This window comes from Dipodomys ordii, unplaced genomic scaffold, assembly GCF_000151885.1.
Source record: "Dipodomys ordii isolate 6190 unplaced genomic scaffold, Dord_2.0 Scaffold19, whole genome shotgun sequence".
NCBI classification, from domain to species: domain Eukaryota; kingdom Metazoa; phylum Chordata; class Mammalia; order Rodentia; family Heteromyidae; genus Dipodomys; species Dipodomys ordii.
This window is the reverse complement of record NW_012267235.1, coordinates 13,467,496-13,477,495: the sequence shown is the minus strand read 5'-3', so window position 1 is coordinate 13,477,495 and position 10,000 is coordinate 13,467,496. Positions and strand designations below refer to the sequence as shown.

Genomic DNA, 10,000 nt, shown 5'->3' with positions numbered 1-10,000 from the left:
TAATGAAAAAATAATTTATTGGAGGCTCATCCCTGTAATTCTAACTACTCAGGAGGCTGAGATCTGAGAATCGCAGCTCAAAGCAAGCCCAGGCAGGAAAGTCCATAAGACTCTTATCTCCAATTAATCACAGAATAAGCCAGAAGTGGTGCTGTGGTTCAAGCAGTAGGGTGCTAGCCTTGAGCAAAAGGAGCTTAGGGACACCACCCAGGGCCAGATTAGCAAGGTCCAGGATTGGCAATAGTAATAATAATAATTTGTTGGAATTGTTTATTAGTATAGTATCTTCCACAAAATAAACCTCCAAGAAATATTTCACAGAGAAGAAAAAGCAAGAGTGCCACATCCAGGTTTTCTGGTTTTTTTAAGTTAGAATTTCACAGCATCCCCTTACCATCTCCTACATACTAGATTGATTTAAGCCTATGTAGGACAGATATTAGTAGTCACACTGAGTTCTGAAAAAGATGAACCTATTATCAGTATATGGGAATGTGCCTGTTTTCCATCCTTCCTAACAGTCAGTACTCTCTATTAAAAAAAAAAATTCTTGTGAACACCTTTAGTGTAAGGGGGTCATCCTTTATTTTTTGTGTCAGTATTGGGGCTTGAATTCAGGACCTGGATACTGTTGCTGAAATTCTACCACTTGAGCCACAATTCCACTTCTGGGTTTTGCTAGTTAACTGGAGATGAAGAGTCTCACAGACTTTCCTGATGGGCTGGCTTCAAACTACAAACCTTAGATCTCAGCCTCCTGTATAGGTAGGCTTACAGGCATAAAGCACTAGTTCCCAGCTAAGCTGATCATCTTTTTAATTTACATTCCCTACTAATAGAGTACTTTTTCATTCATTTATTAGTGACTAGAATTTCCTCTCTGGTGATATGCTCTATCTTTTTTCATTTTTTTTCTTCTTCATTTTATTTTGAGATAATCTCCAATTATGTACCCAGACTGGCCTTTAATTTATAATCCTCCTGCAACACCCCTCAAAGTACAAGGATTTATAGGCTTGCAAACCACTGCCCAGCTTATCTGCGATTCTTTGATTCTTTCAACTGTTTTCCTTCTGATCTGGAAAAACATTTTGTATGCCTGGATATTAAACCTTTTTTTTTCTTTGTCAGTTGTGGAGCCTGAACTCTGGGCCTGGGCACTGTCCCTCAGCTCTTCAGCTCAAGGCTAGTGATCTACCACTTGAACCATAGCACCACTTCCGGCTTTTTCTGCTTATGTGGTGCTGAGGAATTGAACCCAGGGCCTCGTGCATGCAAGGCAAGCACTCTACCACTGAGCCACCTTCCCAGCCCCATATTAAATCTTTTTCTCCAAAACTTTTTTTCAATACACTGCTGTCTCATCTTTATTATCTTAATTACATATATTTATTGTATAATTTTAAGATATATATTTAATGTATCTTAATTTTAAGATATATTTAATACTTCTTAGTTACATATCTTAATTTTTATACCTTTAAGTATTTAAAAGTTGCAAGAGATATAAAGAACAGTCATCAACATCCTTTGAGAATATAGAATCTAAACAAAATGGCCCTGAAAATAAAACTGACTTTAAAATTAAAATTCAGTTCTAACTTTACAACTTTAAGAGGATCACAAGACCCTCAGGCCTTAGTTTCCTAAGAGAGTGGCAACACTTTTTGTTTTTTTGCAAAAAATGTCTAACCACTTGTAAAAATCAAACAGTATCAAAGAGCCCTGAAAAGTTGTGAAGACATTCATTGTTATTAAACACTTGAGACGGTTAGGCATGGTGCTGCACACCTGTAACCCCAGTTAATCAGGAAACAAAAATTAGCAGGGTAGTAGCTGGAGTTCTGCCAGTCAGGGGGAAAAGTCAGAAAGATTCCATCTCAACAAACAAGCCAGATAAGGTGGTCCACACTGTGATCCCAGCCACAAGGAGGAGGATGGCTAGAAAGTCCTAGTAAAAAACATGAGACTCTAGTCAAAAAATATCTAAAACAAAAAAGAATCATGCCTCAAGCATAGCAAGCTTGAGGCTCTGAGTCCAAAGTCCAGTGTCACCAAAAATTCATTAACTAAAAACTAGTCCCAGGAATTAAACGGGCAAAAAATCTTATATTAAATTCAGAACAAAATCATTTAAGAAACCACTACTCTCTCAACATTGGTTTGACATCATTTCTTATCACTGTTAAAATATTTTGAAATTCTGTCAGAGATACAATATACAGTATATACAATATGCAGATTATAGATGCCTAAGAAATAGTGGTAGCTGTGTATCTGGGATTGAATATAGAAATCTGTGAAATCACAAAACTAGAGAGAAAAAAGGGAAGAGAGGATAGGAAGGTGGCTCAGTGGTAGAGCGCTTGCCTTGCATGCATGAGGCCCTGGGTTCGATTCCTCAGCACCACATAAACAAAAAAAGAAAAAAGCCGGAAGTGGCGCTGTGGCTCCAAGTGGTAGGGTGCTAGCCTTTAGCTGAAGAGCTGAGGGACAGTGCCCAGGCCCAGAGTTCAGGCCCCATGACCAGACCCCCCCAAAAAAAAAGGGGGGAAGAGAGGAGATAGAAAAGAAATGGGGGGAGTGGGGGGAGAAAACTACAATTTTATCAAGGCGCAAGCTTATATACTTAACACCTTCTCATGCTTATAATCACTAATAGTTTTAATTTTCAAACATACTCAGAGTATCTTTTCTGTGTTTTCACCCAAATTCACCAGGTTTTAAGACTGTGCCACATTTATTTCAACTATCCTTTCTCTTGGCTGCAGCATTCTCAAATAAGTCCCAGAAATATCTCTAAAACACATCTCTAAAAACACAGATATTTTCATTTATAAATACCATACTAGTGTCACACATAAAAAATAATTAACAGGGCTGGGAAGGTGGCTCAGTGGTAGAGCGCTTGCCTTGCATGCCTGAGGCCCTGGGTTCAATTCCTCAGCACCACATAAGCAGAAAAAAAAAAAGCCGGAAGTGGCGCTTGGCTCAAGTGGTTAGAGTGCTAGCCTTGAGCTGAAGAGCTGAGGGACAGTGCCCAGGCCCAGAGTTCAGGCCCCACGACTGGACCCCCCCCCCAAAAAATAAACAAACTGGGTGCAGTGGCTCAAGCTGCAGTTCTACCAAGGTAGCTGAGATCTGTGAAGCCAATCTCAACAGAAAAGTCTGAAGGAGTCCAATTAATCAGGACTGAAGGTGTGGCTCAAGTATTAGAGCATCAGCTGTGAGCAAGAAGGTCAAGCCAGACAAAGCCTAGGCCCTGGATTCAAGCATCCATACTAGTAGAAAAAATAACTTGCTTGATACAATCTAAAGTCCAATCTGTAGTAAAATTTCTCCAACAAAATCTTCTCCATAAATACGTTTAAATTACAATCAGAGTAAGGCTGGCATTTCATTTGTGTGTGCACTACTTTGCCCAGCTTTTCACTGGCTGAGTTAGGATGTCCCCAACTTTTTGCCCAACCTGACTTGGAACTACAATTTTCCATCCAGATCTCTACCTTACAAGTAGCTAGGATTACAGATGTGACTCACTGAATGTGTGTGTGTGGGGGGGGTTGTTGTTTTTGTGTCTTGGTGCAGGTACTGGGGCCTCTTGCTCTCACTTAGCTGTTCCACTCAGATGACACACTAGCACTTGAGCCACACCTCTACTTCTGGATTTTTGCTGGTTAACTGGGGGTAAGAGTCTCAAGGACTTTTCTGTCTGGTAGATCTTCAGATCTCAAACTCCTGAGTAATAGGATTACAGGTGTGTTCTACTAGCCCCAGGTTAAATTTTTTATTTTAATAAGGTAACTTTTTGTTTCTTTTAATGTATTACACCTTTGGTTATGCATCTTAAAAAGTTTTCTTGTGCTGGGAAGTTGGCTCAGTGGTAGAGTGCTTGCCTTGCCTGCATGAGGCCCTGGGTTCGATTCCTCAGCACCATATAAGCAGAAAAGGCCAGAAGTAGAGCTGTGGCTCAAGTGGTAGGGTACTAGCCTTGAGCTGGAGAGCTGAAACAGTGCCCAGACCTAGAGTTCAAACCCCACAACCAACAAAATATACCAACAAAAATTTTAAAAAGTTTTCTTCTGTGTTATCTTCAGTGAGATTTATATTTCTAAACTTTAGGCCTTTTATCCTTGTTGATTTCTGCAAAAGGTATAAGATTTCTAACTAGATTTACAGTTTTGCAAGTGAATGTCTAGTTTTTCAGGCATCATTTGTTGAAAAAAAAACTTTCTCAGGCTGGGAAGATGGCTCAGTGGTAGAGCGCTTGCCTTGCATGCATGAGGTCCTGGGTTCAATTCCTCAGCACCACATAAGCAAAAAGAAAAAAGCCGGAAGTGGCGCTGTGGCTCAAGTGGTAGAGTGCTAGCCTTGAGCTGAAGAGCTGAGGGACAGCACCCAGGCCCAGAGTTCAGGCCCCACGACCGGACCCAAAAAAAAAAAAAAAAATCTCCAAAATTTCCTTGCTTCCTTTTCAAACATTATTATATTTACATTAGTCTTTTTTTTTGGGGGGGGGGGGCCCGGCCAGGGGCCTGAACTCTGGGCCTGGGTGCTGTCCCTCAGCTCTTCAGCTCAAACCTAGCGCTCTACCACTTGAGCCACAGCGCCACTTCTGGCTTTTTTCTTTTTGCTTATGTGGTGCTGAGGAATCGAACCCAGGGCCTCAGGCATGCAAGGCAAGCACTCTTACCACTGAGCCACCTTCCCAGCTCACATTAGTCTATTTCTGAACTCTCTGTTCTGTCTGTTTTACTGATGGATCTTGTCTGTCCTTTCACTAATATCACATTATCACAGAGCTTTATATAAAACCTTTAGGTCCAGTTATGTTATTTCTCAGACATTGTTATTCTCCCTCAATGATACTGAGCTAGTTACAACAGCTCTTTTGCCTTGATAAATAAGCTTTTCAGTCTGTGCTGTCTACAAAATACTTCCAGGGATTTTGATTGGGATTATACTAAATCTACAGATCAGGTTGTGATGAACTGATATCCTAAACCACATTGAGTATTCTTACCCATAAACACAGCATTTTTCTCCATTTATTTATCTTAATTTCTTTCATTGTGGCTACATAGCTTTCCCCATATATACATGTACACCTCTTGTTCCATAGCATTTCAATGTTTTGCAAATACATGTAAATGGCAATGTGTCTTTACTTTCAAATTCCATTGTTCAATCCTGGTATACAGGAAACCAACTGGTCTTTTATACAATGACTTTATGGTCATGCAATAACCTTTTTGTACAATAACATTATCACAGGTGTTTCTTTTTTGTCATTTTTTTCTGGATTTTCTAAAGAAAATCATGTCATCTGTGAACAATTACAATTTTATTCTGCTTTTTTAGATCAATAAGACTTTTCATTTCTTTTAATTACTGAATATTAGCTAGGACCACATTGGGAATAAATGAAAAGGCACTTGCCTTGGTCTTGACCGTAGTAGGAAAGCCTCAAGTTTGTTATCGTTAGGATTAAGATCTTAGGGCTGGGAAGGTGGCTCTGTGGTAGAATGCTTGCCTTGCATGCAGGAGGCCCTGGGTTCGATTCCTCAGCACCACATAAGCAGAAAAAGCCGGAAGTGGGACTGAGGCTCAAGTGGTAGAGCGCTAGCCTTGAGCTGAAGAACTGAGGGACAGTGTCCAGGCCCAGAGTTCAGGCCCCGCGACCAGAAAAAAAAAAGATTAAGATCTTAGACTGTTACTGGTGGCACTTGCCTGAAATCCTAACTACTCAGGAGGTTGGGATCTGAGGATGAGAGTTCAAAGCCAGCCCAGGCAGGACAGGAAAGTCCTCGGGATTCTTATCTCCAATTAATTACCAGAAAATTGGAAGTGGCACTGTAGCTCAAAGTGGTAGAGCACTTGCTTTGAGTGAAAAGAGCTCAGGGACAGCACCCAGGCATGAAGTTCAAGCCCACTCCTGGGGAGAAAAAATGTTAGCTTAAATCTTTTGTACACTACTACCTTTCTATCCCTAAATCCCTAGGTTTTCTGTTCTTGGGGGGAGTGGGTTGTTTGTATTTTTTAACTTTGAACTCAGGGCCTGGGCACTGACCCTGAGCTTTTACTCAAGGTGAACGCTCTAGCACTTGAGATACAGTACCACTTCTGGTTTTCCGGTGGTTAACTGGAAATAAGTCTCATGGACTTTCTTGCCTGGGGTGGCTTTGAACTGTGATTCTCAGTCCTCAGCCTCCTGAGTAGGATTACAGGCTGGAGCCACCAGCACCCAGCTTGTTATAGTTTTAAATAATTTGTGTAATCTAGACAAAAATCCTTTACATTTCCAAGGTTGTCTTTTCACTTTCACAATGGTAGCCACAATGCTGATGAAGGCTGACTTACATATATTTTTCTTTGGTTGCTTTGACTTCTAGTGTCATATCAGAAAAATCATTGACTAAGAGTTTATACCTTGTCTTTTGTATTTAAGTCTTTACACAATTGTGTAGACAGGAGTTCAACTTCATTCTTTTGCATACAGATATCCAAATATAAATGCAAATTGTTAAAACAGAGTTTTCCCACTGAACTGTCTGGCACATAGAAAAACAGTGAATGATAAATGTGTTTATTTCTAGATTCTCAATTCTATTCCACTGCTGTTTTCATAATAGTGCCACATTGTTTTGATTAGTGTTCCTTTGTATTAAGGTTTTGTCTTTGTTTTTTGGCCTAGGCACTGTCCCTGAGCTTTTTCAGTTCAGGTCTAGCGCTCTACCACTTGAGCCACAGTGCCACTTTCAGCTTTTTCTGTTTATGTGGTACAGAGGAATTGAACCCAGGGCTTCATGCATGGTAGACAAGCACTCTACCACTAAGCCACATTCTCAACCCTGTAGTAAGTTTTGAAATCAAGAACTTCAGGTTACATACAAGAACTTCAGGTTACATACACATATGCACACACATACACACATGCACACATGTGTGCACACAAAGACTGAGTGCTTTGTCCCAGGGAAAGGTCTTTTTCAGCTTTTTTTTTTTTTTTGTCGGTCATAGGGTTCGAACTCTGGGCCTGGGTGCTGTCCCTAAGCTTTGCAGTTCAAGAAGAGTGCTCTATCACTTAAGCCACAGTGTCACTTCCAGTTTTCTGGTGGTTAAGTGGAGGTCAGAGTCTCACGGACTTTCTTGCATGGGCTAGCTTTGAACCGTGATTCTCAGACTTCTGCCTCCTGAATAGCTGGGATTACAGGCATGAGCCATGGCGCCAGGCCTTTTTTTTTTTTTTTTTGAGATTGTTCAAACTCTTCTAGTTCTCTAGTACAAATTTGAGGATCAATTTGTCAATTTCTACAAAGAAACCAACTTCGATACTGAAGCACTGCACTGCATTTATAGGTTAATCTTAGGAGTAATACCTCCAGTTTTCTGACCCATGAATACAAGACGCCTTCCTATTTCCTCAGATCTCTTTTCATTTAACAACATTTTGACATTTTTTAGAGTAATTTTGAATTTATTTGGTTAAAATTACTTTTAAGTACAATAGTCATTTTGAGGCTATTGGAATTGTTTTCTTTTTTTCTTGCCAGTCCTGGGGTTTGAACTCAGGGCTTGGGTACTCTCCTTGAGCTGATTTGTACTGAAGGCTCTACCACTTGAGCCACAGCACCACTTCTGGATTTTTCTGAGTAGCTAACTGGAGATAAGACTCTCCTGGACTTTTCTGCCCTGGTTGGCTTCGAACATCCATCCTCAGATCTTAGCCTCCTGAGTAGCTAAGATTACAGGTATGAGCCCCTAGCACCAGGCTGGAATTGTTGTCTTGATTTCATTTTTAGACTGTTAATTTTTTGGGGGGGGGAGGGAGGGGGTTCGGTCGTGGGGCCTGAACTCTGGGCCTGGGCACTGTCCCTCAGCTCTTCAGCTCAAGGCTAGTGATCTACCACTTGAACCATAGCACCACTTCCGGCTTTTTCTGCTTATGTGGTGCTGAGGAATTGAACCCAGGGCCTCGTGCATGCAAGGCAAGCACTCTACCACTGAGCCACCTTCCCAGCCCCATATTAAATCTTTTTCTCCAAAACTTTTTTTCAATACACTGCTGTCTCATCTTTATTATCTTAATTACATATATTTATTGTATAATTTTAAGATATATATTTAATGTATCTTAATTTTAAGATATATTTAATACTTCTTAGTTACATATCTTAATTTTTATACCTTTAAGTATTTAAAAGTTGCAAGAGATATAAAGAACAGTCATCAACATCCTTTGAGAATATAGAATCTAAACAAAATGGCCCTGAAAATAAAACTGACTTTAAAATTAAAATTCAGTTCTAACTTTACAACTTTAAGAGGATCACAAGACCCTCAGGCCTTAGTTTCCTAAGAGAGTGGCAACACTTTTTGTTTTTTTGCAAAAAATGTCTAACCACTTGTAAAAATCAAACAGTATCAAAGAGCCCTGAAAAGTTGTGAAGACATTCATTGTTATTAAACACTTGAGACGGTTAGGCATGGTGCTGCACACCTGTAACCCCAGTTAATCAGGAAACAAAAATTAGCAGGGTAGTAGCTGGAGTTCTGCCAGTCAGGGGGAAAAGTCAGAAAGATTCCATCTCAACAAACAAGCCAGATAAGGTGGTCCACACTGTGATCCCAGCCACAAGGAGGAGGATGGCTAGAAAGTCCTAGTAAAAAACATGAGACTCTAGTCAAAAAATATCTAAAACAAAAAAGAATCATGCCTCAAGCATAGCAAGCTTGAGGCTCTGAGTCCAAAGTCCAGTGTCACCAAAAATTCATTAACTAAAAACTAGTCCCAGGAATTAAACGGGCAAAAAATCTTATATTAAATTCAGAACAAAATCATTTAAGAAACCACTACTCTCTCAACATTGGTTTGACATCATTTCTTATCACTGTTAAAATATTTTGAAATTCTGTCAGAGATACAATATACAGTATATACAATATGCAGATTATAGATGCCTAAGAAATAGTGGTAGCTGTGTATCTGGGATTGAATATAGAAATCTGTGAAATCACAAAACTAGAGAGAAAAAAGGGAAGAGAGGATAGGAAGGTGGCTCAGTGGTAGAGCGCTTGCCTTGCATGCATGAGGCCCTGGGTTCGATTCCTCAGCACCACATAAGCAAAAAGAAAAAAGCCGGAAGTGGCACTGTGGCTCAAGTGGTAGAGCGCTAGCCTTGAGCTGGAAGAGCTGAGGGACAGCGCCCAGGCCCAGAGTTCAAGCCCCACGACCAGACCAAAAAAAAAAAAAAAAAAGAATATTAATGTTTTAATGTTTTTTTGGGGGGAGATGAAGGGAGTTGGGTATCAGGACAATAACAAGCCTCACAGAGGGCAGAGAAGGAGAGGGGAATAGAGAGGAAAAAAGGAAAAATTACAACTGCTATATGATCCACTCCTAAGTATATAGCTGAAAGAATCAAAGTCAACATATAACTGATACACTTGCATAGTCATGTTTATCACAGCATTATTCATAATTGCCAAATTACAGAATCAGTCTAGATGCCTATTAGTAGATGAATGGAAAAGAAAATGTGATATGTATACACAATGGAGTTCCAGTCATAAAGAATGAAACCACAGGTGTTGGTGGCTCACACCTGTAATCCAAAACCCTGAGTTCAAGCCTCAAGACCAACATACACACACCTCTTTGTATTTTATCTTTGTTTTGGTTTCATACAGAAAACATTTTTATGTTATTAAACTTAACTGTTCCTATTATTTCATTAATTAATTTGGTTATTTTTTTTCCACTGCTTTGAGAGTTTATCTTTTTCCAGGTTCTCCAGTTGAATACTTCAGGTCATTTAATTTTCAATCTTGTGGCTTTTCTACTCATGGATAGTGCTCTGCCACTTGCACCATACCTCCACTTTATAATTTTAATAAATGTTTTAACAGTTATAAGTTAATGGCACTTTTAGCAGCATTCCACATTTTAAATTCTATTACTCAGCACAATTATCTTTTTCTTACTTTTTTTTTTTTTTTT

The 10,000-nt window shown here is 39.7% G+C and overlaps 1 protein-coding gene across 3 annotated transcripts in view; it reads right to left on the bottom strand.

Annotated features, from left to right (window-relative positions):
* Rabep1 (rabaptin, RAB GTPase binding effector protein 1) overlaps window positions 1–10,000 on the bottom strand; it is a 99,304-nt gene that overhangs the window by 51,056 nt on the left and 38,248 nt on the right. The window lies entirely within an intron of this gene.